Genomic DNA, 13611 nt, shown 5'->3' on the forward strand with positions numbered 1-13611 from the left:
GGCTGTGTATGGGGTAGGTAGGTGGGAAGGCTGTGTATGGGGTAGATAGGTGGGAAGGCTGTGTATGGGGTAGGTAGGTGGGAGAGATTGATACGTCTGGCTGCAGCATTCATAACAGATTGTAGATAAACCTCAGTGCAGATTAGTTGAATATATTCTCTTAGCTCATATCACGATTGCTTGCTATTGGAAAGTCTCGGCTATTTCCACACTCTATTTTAGCAAACACAAAGTAAACTGTACAAATGACAAATGAACCTGTACCTTGCAAAACAATATGGACAAATGTTACATAGGCTCGCTACAAGGAACCTTTTTTTCTCATTATTATTATTATTATTATTATTATTCCTGTACTTAGGATTTAAGTGAACTAAAAAATACATATTTAAAAAAAAAGTTAAAACAAAGAAAATTAATAAAATAAATATATGACTCCCAAGTTTGCCCTGCCCCACAATAAATACAAATCTATGTTTGGTATGTTTAATTGCACAATAAATATCTAAGGTAACAGAAACAATAATTAGAATAATATTTACAAATGAGTAAAAAAGACCTTTAAGAAGTTGCTATGTACAGTTTCTGATTTCTATATTTGTGAAATGGTGTTCCCCACTTTCTCTTAGATTTGAAATCCAGGCTCAATAAACAAACGTTTAACACAAGGATAATAAAGCAATGCTAACATATCAGTAATATGTATAACATGAATTACGACACAAGGCACCTGCAGCTGTGCACACCCCAATCCTTATCCTGAGGCACCCTGACAATCGGGAAAATGAAATTACCTGTTTGTGAATGCCGAATGAAGGAAAAGCTGAATATTAAAATAACCTTCAATCCCGGGAACATCTCAGCACACCACATCTAGTTAGATGGAATAATTCAAACTGAATCATGTAAGCCAAACATGCACAGTACCGGATATGTAGCTATGGGGTGAGGTTTCCTGTCTTCAAACAGACCTTCACTTTCATATTCTCTCTCAGTTTGGGATAGACAAAAAACTTACTTTAACCTGCACTCCCCCCATGTTCCACTGACTCCCCTTTGGCATAATCATGAATTTTCTCCAGGTTGTGATACCGTGTCCTAACAAAAAAAAAAACTATCCTTGAAAAATAACTGCCAGGGAGCGAATACCAGCGGGTGTAAACAATGATCTAATCCTCAAGTTTCACTATGAATACAGCATGTTACTTACTGCAGCCTTACATCTCTACCTGTACAAACCCCCAGATCTCCTGAACACTATGTCCGACCTGAAATACATAGGGGACCCCCATAGCTAGCAGTACCCCAAATTTCATCTCCACACCTTTAATAAATTACTAAATATGGGGGTCATAATTATAAAAAAAGAGGAAATTGAACATCAGGGTTGCTGTTTAAAAAGTTACTGTGTCTAGAAGCCCAAAATTAAACAAACAAATTGGGGACCCCCGGGGCCACTTACATAGCAAGGAGGTGCGATCCCCAAATTTATACCGACCTGTCACAAAACTATAAAATACTCATATAACAATACTCAACAATACTCAAATAACACAATACACTGTCCCCTTCCATATTTTGAACCCCAATTTCCCAAGGACAATGCTGTCCAGGTGAACAATTCATAGGTGCAACTGGGGGATACCTGTAGATAACACCCCCTAAAATTTCATCAATAGGCCATCGCCAGAACAGGTGGAACTCCACCCATAAAAAAGGGAGGGAAGGGGACAGTGTACTGTATTATGAGTATTTTATAGTTTTGTGACAGGTCGGTATAAATTTGGGGATCGTACCTCCTTGCTATGTAAGTTTGTTTGTTTAATTGTTTGTTTAATTTTGAGCTTCTAGACACACTAACTTTTTAAACAGCAACCCTGATGTTCACTTTTCACTACTTTTTATAATTATGACCCCCATATTTAGTAATTTATTAAAGGTGTGGTGATGAAATCTGGGGTACTGCTTGCTATGAGGGTCCCCTATGTATTTCAGGTCGGTAAGACATAGGCCCTAATTCATCAAGCAGAATCGGGCGCTCGCTCGTGCGTTCGTATTCGCAATCCGAAATCAATTCAGCAACTGAAAAAGCTTGCGGCCGGAGCCGCGCATCTCCGGCAGCTTTACACTGGCGAGCTTGCATTAAAAGTCACTGTTCCCCTAAAAAATCATTCTTTCTAAAAACAGTGCAACAAATGTAACAATGAATTAATTATATAGCAACATAATTGCTATGATCTCACCATTGAGCTTAACAGATCCTCGTTAATCGCGCAGCTGTAATCTAATGGCCTTAATTGGCAGATTCGCGCCCCCTATTGCTCATTATTACCAAGGCAGGAATTGGCTGGCAGTGAGGAGGCGAGTGTACGAGCGCACTTGACTCCGTACCGCGGGAAACCACGCTCGCTGGTCGCGCGTACATTCGCGTTCCCAGCGAGCGCAGATTTCATTGATGAATCAGGGCCAAAGTGTTCAGGAGATCTGGGGGTTTGTACAGGGAGGTGGAGTAATTCAAGCAGTGGAACCCCGACCCTTCCCTGTATCTGTTTGCCTCTAAGAGATACAGTACAGAGTGCAGTTAGCACTTACCTGGCACCAAATACTGCTCGCTAAGCACCTGGGAGAGGTGAAAAAGGCTGAGCAGTATTCGGCTACTCTAAACTTAAATGTTTTCAAGCATGATGCTTGTCTTGTAAAATAAATGGAGGAGTATAGGAAGTTAAAACAATTATTTATTTATTTTACTTTACAAATACTTTCAGTGGGTCTGATTTATTAAAGCTCCAAGGCTAGAGAGGATACACGTTCATCAGTGAAGCTGGGTGATCCAGCAAACCTGGAATGCATTTCTTCAAAGTCTTTTGCTGTTTGTTAGCAATTGTTTTCAATCCTGGAGCAGATTTATTCCAGGTCCAGCTTCACTGATGAAAGTGTATCCTCTCCAGCCTTGGAACTTTAATAAATCAGGGTCAAAGTCTCTAGAAGCCACAAAAAGGGGTCACCGTCATTAATCTCCTCAGCGGTAAGCCAGAGTGTGGCTCGGGGTAAAAAAAAACAGCTAAAAGTAATAAGGGGGGATATGATCACCCTGTGTAAATATATAAATGGTCTATATAGAGAACTCTCTTCCCATATATTCATTGTAAGATCATTACAAAGCACAAGGGGGCGCTCTTTGTGTCTGGAGGAAAAGAAGTTTAAGCTCCGGATAAGGAAGGGATTCTTCACTGTAAGGTGTGTGAAAATGTGGAATCGGCTCCCTCAGGAAGTAGTTTCAGCAAGTTCTAAAGATTGCTTTAAGAAAAAGCTGGATGATTTCTAGAAGCAGAGAATATAACTGGGGATTAAGTCTTTAAAGTAAAGATAACAGAGACTGTTGATCCAGAGAACATACGATTGTCTCATGGAATCAGGAAGGAATTTTTTCCCCTGTTGGAGCAATTTGTACCCAGGGTTGTTTTTTGCCTTCCTCTGGACCCACTATGTCCATAGGGTTTTATATCTGAGATATGTTTATTTCCATAGTGGTTGAACTTGATGGACTTATTCTCAACCTGACCTACGATGTAACTATGAAACTATGTATACTATAATAGTATGAGTATGATAAAGTTTGAAACGCAAAATCATGCCGAAGTTTATTATTAAATTTATTATTACATTTTTTAATTAATTTAATTTATTATTTTGAAATGATTTTGTTTTTTCAAACTTTATTATACTCATACTATTATATCATACTGTAAAATACATATTTAGACAAATAAAACTGGACAGAACGGAACGGCCCAGAAGGGTATTATGGTGCAACATTTTAAAGTGTTTATCTTGCTGTGTTTAGCAGCTTCCTGTGCATTGTCCAGATATCCTGTAAAATTCCCTTAGGAAACCCTCCCGTTCATTTTGAAAGAGTTCCAGGTATTTTCACATGTTGCTTGTGGTTACCAGATAAAAATGCTTCAAAATAACTTTGTTTAGCTCTGGTAGTTTGTTCGGGCCTAATCGCAGATGGGCCAGGGGGCGTTAGGCCGGAACAAACTACAAGCTAAGACGTATCTGGCCTAAAGGCCGGAGTTTGCCGACCTCCCTCCTAGAATAATTCTATGCTGCCTGCAGCCTTGGACACGCAGTACAAGAAGGTGGATCACTTCTCCCAAGACATCAGGGAGCTCTACCATCGTACCTCCCAGTTAGATGGGCAGCTGCATGATACTACAACTGGGGGGCATGAAGAGGACCTAGACGTCTTGAAGTCAGAGATGCAGACGCTCCATTACAAATGATAAAACATGAACAACAGGGCACGCCGCACTAATATTTGAATTTGGGGATGGAATGATGGAATGGATTGTTGACCTTACGGTCACAGCACTGCTGCAAGAACTTGCACCTGAGATTCTGATCGAGAACTTGGAGCTGGATCTCATTCATAGAGCCCCAACCTATCGGCCCACCATGCAATATCGTGCTCTCCTTCCACTACTATCAAACCAAAGAGTGCCTGATGTGTGCGGCACGTGAGAAAGTTCCACTCACTTTCCAAGGCCATGACTACCAAATCTTTGTGGACTTGGCTCCCTCTACTATTCAGCAGCAGCGGGCATTAAACTATGGTGGCAAGTGCTACAAAAACATTGCATCAAATACAGATGGGGATTCCAGTTCAAGCTTTCCTTTATCTACAAAAAGAAGGGCGACTAAACTTATAAAAGGAATGGAGGAGCTCAGCTATGAGGCGAGATTAGCTGAACTGAATCTATTCTTCCTTGAGAAGAGACGTATAAGGGGGGATATGATCACCCTGTATAAATATATAAACGGTCCATATAGAGAACTCTCTTCCCCATTATTCACTGTAAGATCATTACAAAGCACAAGGGGGCGCTCTTTGTGTCTGGAGGAAAAGATGTTTAATCTGCGGATAAGGAAGGGATTCTTCACTGTAGGGTTTTTTCCCGCTGAAGCAAACTGTACCAGGGTTTTTTTTCTTCAGGCCTTCCTCTGGATCATCTATGTCCTTAGGGTTTTATATCTGGGATATGTTTATTTCCCTTGTGGTTGAACTTGATGGACTTAAGTTTTTTTTCAACCTAACCTACTATGTAACTGTTTACAAGAAAATCACCTATATCATTCCCCAACCTGGGTTTTACCCTACCTGACCCACCTTGATCCCCTACAGCAGCTGAACGCTCACCCGCTCAACAGGCATTCACTGCAGGATCGCTCCCACTCCCAAAGAAATCACGAGGGTCCCTGCTGTTCTGGATGAGCAACCCACTCTTGAAGGATTAGTGGATCCTGGTTCACCCATGGCTCTTCTTCTAATTCTGTCAGCGAGTGTTGGGGAACCTTCTCCATTAGGATTTCCTGAACTTTCCTGGAATTTACAGTCGGGTTTCTGCAATTGTGATGGTTCCTCCCAGGAAAGTCACCAAGCATGTGTTTTCTTCCTCCTGAACCCAAGATACATGTATTACCAACCCTCCAGCAGATATATGGACATCAGCCTCACCACCTTCCTGATCATACTAGAATGGGTAAGAAATGCTGTGCCTTCCCGACGCCTGAAGTGTCCAGTGGGCTTGTGCTTCCCTACCCTAACTTGGGATACATGGACACTGAACTGTTGAACTTGGGGTCTACGCCTAAAGGGATTACCCATACCCTAATTGTTACCCAAGGTTACAAGTGATTATGTTATATTGTACCACATAGTTCTAGCGTTAGGCCTTTAATATTGAAGGTTATTTTTTCTGGCTCCCGTTTGATTCAAAATTTCTACTCTGGCCCTCTGCTGTTGGGACATGGTTTACAGAAATTTTGTGTTGATAGTGATGTGATTTACAACTTTACTAATCGAATTGCTATGTTGCTGCTGTATAGTTATGCACTCGTTGCCTCAAAGTGTGCTCGTATGTCTCTATTAGCCTGGCTTCTCCTGGGTATCAGGAGGGAAGGTTTGCATGACTTGCGGAAGAAATCTTTTGCTAAACACAGCTGAGGTTGTGGGGGATCTTAAGGACTGAGCTGTTCTGCAACCTCTTGTAACTCTATAATGACCAAGACAAACTCTGCTTTTTCTTTTTGTATATCAAAGCACAGCTTGCTCCAGAAGTTAATTAATGTCTAGGCTCCATAATTTATTGAGGCACCACACTGCCTAATAATATGTTGAGACAAACATCTGTCCTAATTGCATTTATTAGAAAAATGTACTGGTTCCGTCTTACATACAAATTCAACTTAAGAACAAACCTACAGTCTTTATCTCGTATGTAATCCGGGGACTACCTGTAAATTACACCTTCACTGTAAGGTTTATTGTGTTATTGTAAAATGCCGCTCACAATGTTGAGTTTGAACAAGCAGGGGTGAACTTCCCTGCTAAAAGAGTTAGGGCGTTCAAAGCCTTCCACTCCAAAGGGCTGACATTATTTGTCTAGGAAACACATTTTTCAGCCTCTTCACATCAAAAATATTTTAGCAATCATTATCAAAGGGTGTAATGATTGGTAATGCTTGGTTTCAAGCAGACAAAGAAATTAAACACCCGGAGAATCTCTATCTGATTTTGGTGGAACAACTCTGTTATGAATATGTGACGATAGTCTCCTATCATGCTCCTAACAGCAAGCAGCTCCCATTCTTCTGTAAACTGTTGTCTGAATTACAAAAATGTCAGAAGGGATCACCGCTGGTATGCAAGAACTCTAACTTAACGATTGGACCTTACATAGGAAACATGTCCAATCCTCACCAAACTCCCCCATACATTTATCTACCCCTGGCCCCTTCTTGAACTTGCTCCAACATCAGAATCTTGTTGATAGCTGGCTAGAAGTTCATAACAAGAATATACAGATTTCTCATGTCCACACAATGGATGATGTTTTTATTTCCTCCCACCTGCTTCCACAAGTGTTGGATTGTAAAATCATCCCGCTCTCCTGGTCAGACCATGATGCTATGCTATTATCCCTCTCTTTTCTATATGACAGACCAAGGGTGAGTGGGTTGTCTTTAAATTATTCTCTTTTGGGAGATCCAGAGGTGATTGCCCTCTTACACAATTAAGAATATTTTACTCAAAATGACACTGCTGCGGTGGGGGCGAGCACTCTCCGGAATGCCCATAAGGCGGTTATTAAAGGGAAGCTGATTCAAATAGGATTCGGTAAAAAGAAACTAAGAATGGAGAGAATTGCTGAACTAGAAGCAAAATATAGATCCCTGGTTGACCGGGTTAAACTCTCTCCAGCTGTATTCCTTAGGAAACAGCTGCAGGATACACATCTGGAATCCCAAACCATGGCCCTACTAGCCACCCTCCAAAAATATTGGATGAATTTCAGAAGTGTCTCCGCTCTCGGGTCATTATGTAGTGGCTAGTAGTCGTTTGTACCCCTCTCCTCCATGCCTGAACACCTTCACACAACCCTGAAGGCTGATATTTCTCCAGAAGAAGTGGAAGGAGCGATATGTACTTCGGTCTTGGGTGAATGGGTGAAAGGTTTATACAGTGATCCTAAGCATTCGTACAGTGTGCCGACTACCGCTCGGAATATTTCCCGATTCAACGGGGCACCAGGCAGGGATGACCCCTATCGCCCCTGGTATTTGCATTGGAACCCCTGGCCATCTCGATCCATGAATGTCCGGTTATTTGGGGCCTAGAGCTAGCAGGACATCACCACAAAATATCCCGTTATTTGTATTTATCACCAATCTTGTGATATCGTTACCCAATCTGTCCAAAATACTGTCACTTTTTCCAGGATGTCTGGTTTACCTGTAAATCGTGATAAATCGAAGGGCCTGCCTGATCGCCTCAAAACATTTGTCCAATCTTTGTTCCCTTATCAGTGGAAATCATGTAGTTTGACATATCTGGGAATCCAGCTATGAGGCCATGTTTGTGGCCAACTATGCTAATTTAGTGCGGTGGGTCACTTCCATGTTGGAAACCTGGAAAAAAATACCAAATCTCCTGGTTCGGCAGAATAGCCACTCTTGAAATGCCCAATTACCCAAATTTTTGTATTTGTTCCGGGTGCTCCTCGTGGCAATTCCCAGCTATTTACTTAGGTTGGTACAACAAGCTTTATTCAAGTTTATTTGGGGAAAAAGCAGACCCAGAGTGGCCAAACGGATTCTTTATCTCCCCAAGACGCATGGACAGATGGCAGTCTCTAATGTTCAATATTATTACCAAGCGGCTCAATTGGGTCCCTTTACAGCTTACCATGGCGCCACCCTTGTGGGTCTCTATGGAGGCGTCACTAATTTCCACTCTTGCTAATGACATGATACTCTGGACTCCTCCTACCCTACACAACTATAATAATGATCCCATCACCCGGCACTCCCTCAAGGTATACGACTCCAATAATATATATATATATATATATATATATATATATATATATAATATATATTGGTTTATGTAAGTTGAACATTTGATATTTTCTGTAGTTGGGACTTTACTCTTATCTTCACTATAGAGACATTTCCAGCAGACTTATTTTTGGACACTGTTCATGAGTGTATGTCAGTAGCTGAAATGGATGAATGCAATTTGTAATGTAAATGTTTATAAAATATAACCCTGTTTAAGTATTCGAATCTATGGTGTAAATGTATATATACTCGAGTATAAACCATTTTTTTTTTTTTTTTACCTGACCATACATTAGAAAAACAATCTTTTTATTTGGGTTACAGTATCTGACCCGTCATAACCAACTGAAAAGCAGAAAATACGTTAACCTGTAAAAGATGGAAAAAAGATAAATAGATGTTATGTTTATGTTTTCTCTTTAAATAAATGCCTTAAAAATAACACACCATGGATGTATTAAAAAAAAGAAAATACAAAGCATCCTGACACACCTAGTTTACAACCTGTTTTGAATGTAAAAAACAAAATGTTTACAACCACCCCATCTATAAGCAGCACAGGCATCTGTGATTGGTTTTCAATCCTGCCAAAACTGCAGGGGACACACAAGATATACAAGCACCGGTCCCATATTTAGCAAAGATCAAGCTGGCAATGGAGAGTGCTGCACCTCCTTTGCAATAATCAAGGTCAAAGTTATAATTTGTTCTACCTTAGGCCAGTTATCTTCAGCTGCCCCGGGGTGACACTGTGCAGCCGGTGGTGATTCCTAGCAGCTGTATATTATTATTATTATTATTATTATTATTATTATAAATGTAGCTAAATGATTTTTTTTCTTTCAAACAATATTTTCTGTCCATTCTGGTTAAAAAATACTAAACATGGTGTCTGTCATTTTTTCAGGCCGCTGTAGGGAGCGCTGACTTGAAATAAATTTTTCAGTTTTCAGTTCTGGCCAAATCTACAGACTGCAGTGGGTGCTCTGGCGACATCTAGTGGTTTATGAGGTAACTGCATTTGTGCTGTAGTAAATGGGAACATTGGGAATGTGCAGTACCTGGTATTATGGCCCTGATATAATAAAGTTCTCCAAGGCTGGAGAGAATACACTTTCGTCAGTGAAGCTGGGTGATCCAGCAAACCTGTAATGGATTTCCTAAAAGTCAAGCTTTTGTTATCAAATGTTTTCAATCCTGGACCAGATCCTTTCCAGATTTGCTGGATCACCCAGCTTCACTGTTGAAAGTGTATTCTCTCCAGCCTTGGAGAACTTTATTAAATCAGGGCCAGTGACAGGGCAGTAAAAATGCCTCTCCCTAGAGGTCATAACACACAAATACAGTTTTTTTCCTGACCATAAAAAAACAGAACATACAGAACCATTATGCATTTCCTTTAAAACTGTGAACAGAACGAAAATTGTGATTCAAGTGTATGCAGTTTGTTGGGGAATAGTCTGAGCTGCTTATAATATTAGATATCCTGGGGTATGGAAGGAGTCGGTACATTTTGATGTGAAGATCCTTCCAAGGTAACAGAGAATGACCATACATTAGAAAAGCATCCTCTGCTCCTCTCTGATTTAGCTTCATATTGTTAGTGGTGCTGGATTCCCCCAATTCCTCGCTGCCAATCTCATTAGGAGGCTGAGACTGGGAATGAGGGAGATGAGGGAATCTCCCTGGAATTTAATAGACTAATCAAATCAGATCCAGTAACAAAGTGAAACTATCAGAGAGGTGCAGAGATAACACTTTTTCAGATCATAGCACTATTTAATGTACAACGCTGCGTAATATGTTGACGCTATATAAATCTTGTTTATTAATAATAATAAATAATAGCAGCCCTTTTGTTCAGCTTAAACTGGACTTTCATTTATTTTTTATTGTCTTTATATTCAAACTGCAAGTACAATGTTTAAATCACAGATAAATGAATAAAAGATTGTTTAGAAGAATTTTAAAAAATGAATAGAGCAGGAGAACCACAGGAAAGAGAAACAAAATAACAAATATTCAAATCAACCTCAAAAATAAGTCAAACAAAAGTAAAGCAATCTTCTGCCACCTAGTGGCCAATAACCAGAAGTGCACAGCTGATACAATAGGAAATGAATAGGAGATATTATTATTATTATCATTATTATTATTATTATTATTATTATTAATAATAAACAGGATTTATATAGCGCCAACATATTACGCAGCGCTGTACATTAAATAGGGATAAAGGAATTTAGGAGCAAATTGACAGAGGAATATTTTATAAATAGATCCCTTAGTGTGGTTGTCATCATACACTTGTATTGCCTCCAACATATCTCTATAAAAAAAGTTTTATAAGAAGAATCCAATAATTTAAATTTGGGGGTTTGGGATTGAATCTCTGCAGCTTTTTGTCTCTCGAGCATTGGGTGAGTGGAAATATTAAACCCAATTTCTTGAGGAATAAGAATGAAAACCTTTGTCCTAATTTGTACAATGGAGTCACACGTTCATAAGTAATGTTTTAGGTGGTTTGCTGGTTTCTAGATTTGGGACATAATGAAGGCCTGTGCTTGGGCACTATAAGGTTTGTGGTCCTATAAATCATTTTGAATTGGATTTCCCTACAAAGCTCACTTACTCATTTTCCTTTTACTGATTGCTACCCCTGGACTATTTTGTTTTTATGAATGTAGCTGAACATTTAGCTGGGGGAGGTTGTAGTGCTCAGAGACAATGTTAGCTGTTTGTGAGCTGAGAAGATAAAAGGAAACTCTGAAGGCTTTTCATGCCAAGACTGAACTGTGCAGACCTTGATCCCATGCAAGGACAATCTGGATACATTTATTTGCTGTATCTTGTGTCTGTCTCTGTCTGGTATTTGCAACCCCTATTTAATGTACAGCGCTGCATGAAATGTTGGCGCTATAAAAATACTGTTTATTAATAATAATATTTATTAGGCAGAATCCATACATTTTATTTTGTCCTGGTTAAAAGATTCAGGTGATAAAAATATGGGATTTGTGGCTGGATAATAATGCATTATCAGTTATCTATGTGAGGTGTGTGAATATGGGGATGTGGTGTGATGTTAAATCCTATGGATATGTGCAATGAAGGAATATAATGAGTGAATGTTAGGGAACTAACACTAGAAATGGAATTATGTCGCCTATATTTGAGTTGTGTGTTACAAAGATCAGATGGCCTCTGTAGGGCCAATTTATTATAATCTCAGCAATCCCTTTCAATGACCACAACTTGCCTATACCCCTCACACATGAAAACACCTTTCCTATGCCCCACCCACATGACCACACCCTGACTATGCCCCACCCACACGACCACACCCTGACTATACCCCACCCACATGACCACACCCCGTCTATACCCCTCCCACCTGACCACACCCTTTCTTTGACCCTCCCATATGACCACACCCACTCTTTTATGACCCTTTTTGGCACTTTCCAATGTTTGGGCGATGATATTGGTTGTTTCAGATCGGTAGATTTGCTGCTGCAGATTTTTTGCACCGATTTTACAAACTATATGAACATTATTGTACGGTCCTGTGGTGTGAATGATGGATGGGTGAATGATGACAGACACATTCTCCTGCTCCCTGGAATAAGGCCATGTATACTTGTGTGTGTATTGGCTGCAGGTCCCACTAGACAGGGCCGGTGTTAGAACAGAATAAATCAGACAATTGCACCAGGATTGGCAGAATGTTCGGGGTGCGGGAATACTCAGCGTTTAGGGGCCCACACTGGGGGACCCCATTTTATCTGCCTCCGGAAGCAGGCCTTCTTTATTATTATTATACAGTATTATTATTATTATACAGTATCCACAGATCCACAGACCCCACAGATCCTGACAGGTTCTCTTTACACACACACCAATGCTGGAGGACTTCCAATAAGGGAAAAATGTTACAATGCCTGTTGTCTCTCTCTTCTATATATTATCAGGCCCAGCATGCAGCCAGTGAAATGCACAAACTCCTGAACTGTTTCTTGCTGAAGTATTGAAGTCAATGAAGTAGGACGATTGTCCGGCAAAGGATTGCATTCCCAGTGAAGATAATTCAGAGGAAATAAGTCATCATCCATATCAGGTATGGAGCCAGACATGACCGGTCCCCTGCGCATGCTCACTTGTGCTCTAACGCCTCGATTAGACTGAGCAAGGCAGTGTTCATACGGCCGTCCAATCAGCAGCTTCCGTGCTGGGCGGGGCTATGCGCACATGGCTACTTAGGCGCATCATCTGACCAAGAGGGTCGGTCTATCATCCAACCAAGGGGCGTGTACAGGTGGGCGGGGTACTTCCGGATAAAACTGAAACTAAAATAACATCGCTATGGCAACGCTAAAACCTGTTATCTCCCTGTCACTTTCTCTCCGTCAAGTTGATTGGTTACTTTATTGTCTCTAACTTTGTTAGATTGTCTGGAACGCTATAAACAAAATCAAAGCATGGTGCTGCATGTTGTCTCATGTTGTCTCATGTTGTCTGTGCTGGGAATGTTGGAGGTTTTTATTTATTTCTGCAGGGGGCGTGGTTATACATCAGTACCACGTGATCAGTGTTCTACCAAATTTCATCTCCGCACCTTTAATAACTTCCAAAATATGGGGGTCATAATTATAAAAACTATTGAAACTTCAACATCAGGGTTGCTGTTTTAAAAAGAAGTGTCTGGAAGCCTGAAATTAAGCATACAAATTAAGGGCCCCTGGGGCCACTTACATAGCAAGGAGGTGCGGCCCCCAAATTTATACCTACCTGTCACAAAACTAGAAATGTCACACTACACTACCCTGTCCCCTTAACTATTTTGAACCCCAATTTCTCTGGAACGGAGAGATGTACAAAACCAAAAATGTAGGTGCCAGTGAGGGACACCTGTGACTAACACCCCCTAAAAGCTCATCCTTCGGCCATTGTCAAAACATGAGGAACTCCGCCCATCCAAACAATTTACCTGTTGCACATTGCTGAAAATGGGGTTCCGGCATTACAAGCCTCCAGCAATTTGTAACGGTAGATTCTGCCTCTGCTGCTGCCCTCTCCTATGGAGGCCTGCACTTTACACATACCCCCAGACCTGGCAACAAAGTCGGGGGTGGTGTGGGTCTCCTTCTCTCACCTAACTGTACATACAGAGTCCTTCCTACCCCACCCGCTCTTATTTTCACTTCATTT

General features: G+C 40.7%; 1 protein-coding gene and 1 long non-coding RNA gene across 2 annotated transcripts in view; one reads left to right on the forward strand and one right to left on the reverse strand.

Annotated features, from left to right (window-relative positions):
* LOC140321667 (uncharacterized) overlaps positions 1–934 on the reverse strand; it is an 8682-nt gene extending 7748 nt beyond the window's left edge. Inside the window, exon 1 of the long non-coding RNA XR_011918994.1 lies at positions 795–934. This is a non-coding gene — a long non-coding RNA (uncharacterized lncRNA). The remainder of the gene's footprint in view (positions 1–794) is intronic.
* Positions 935–4005: 3071 nt separating this feature from the next.
* The window catches only part of LOC140338314 (cell adhesion molecule CEACAM5-like), a 40962-nt gene continuing 31356 nt past the window's right edge, over positions 4006–13611 (forward strand). The window contains exons 1-2 of the mRNA XM_072422525.1: positions 4006–5543; positions 12375–12520. The gene's annotated coding sequence lies outside the window, so the exon portion shown is untranslated. The remainder of the gene's footprint in view (positions 5544–12374; positions 12521–13611) is intronic.

This window comes from Pyxicephalus adspersus, chromosome 1, assembly GCF_032062135.1.
Source record: "Pyxicephalus adspersus chromosome 1, UCB_Pads_2.0, whole genome shotgun sequence".
NCBI lineage: Eukaryota > Metazoa > Chordata > Amphibia > Anura > Pyxicephalidae > Pyxicephalus > Pyxicephalus adspersus.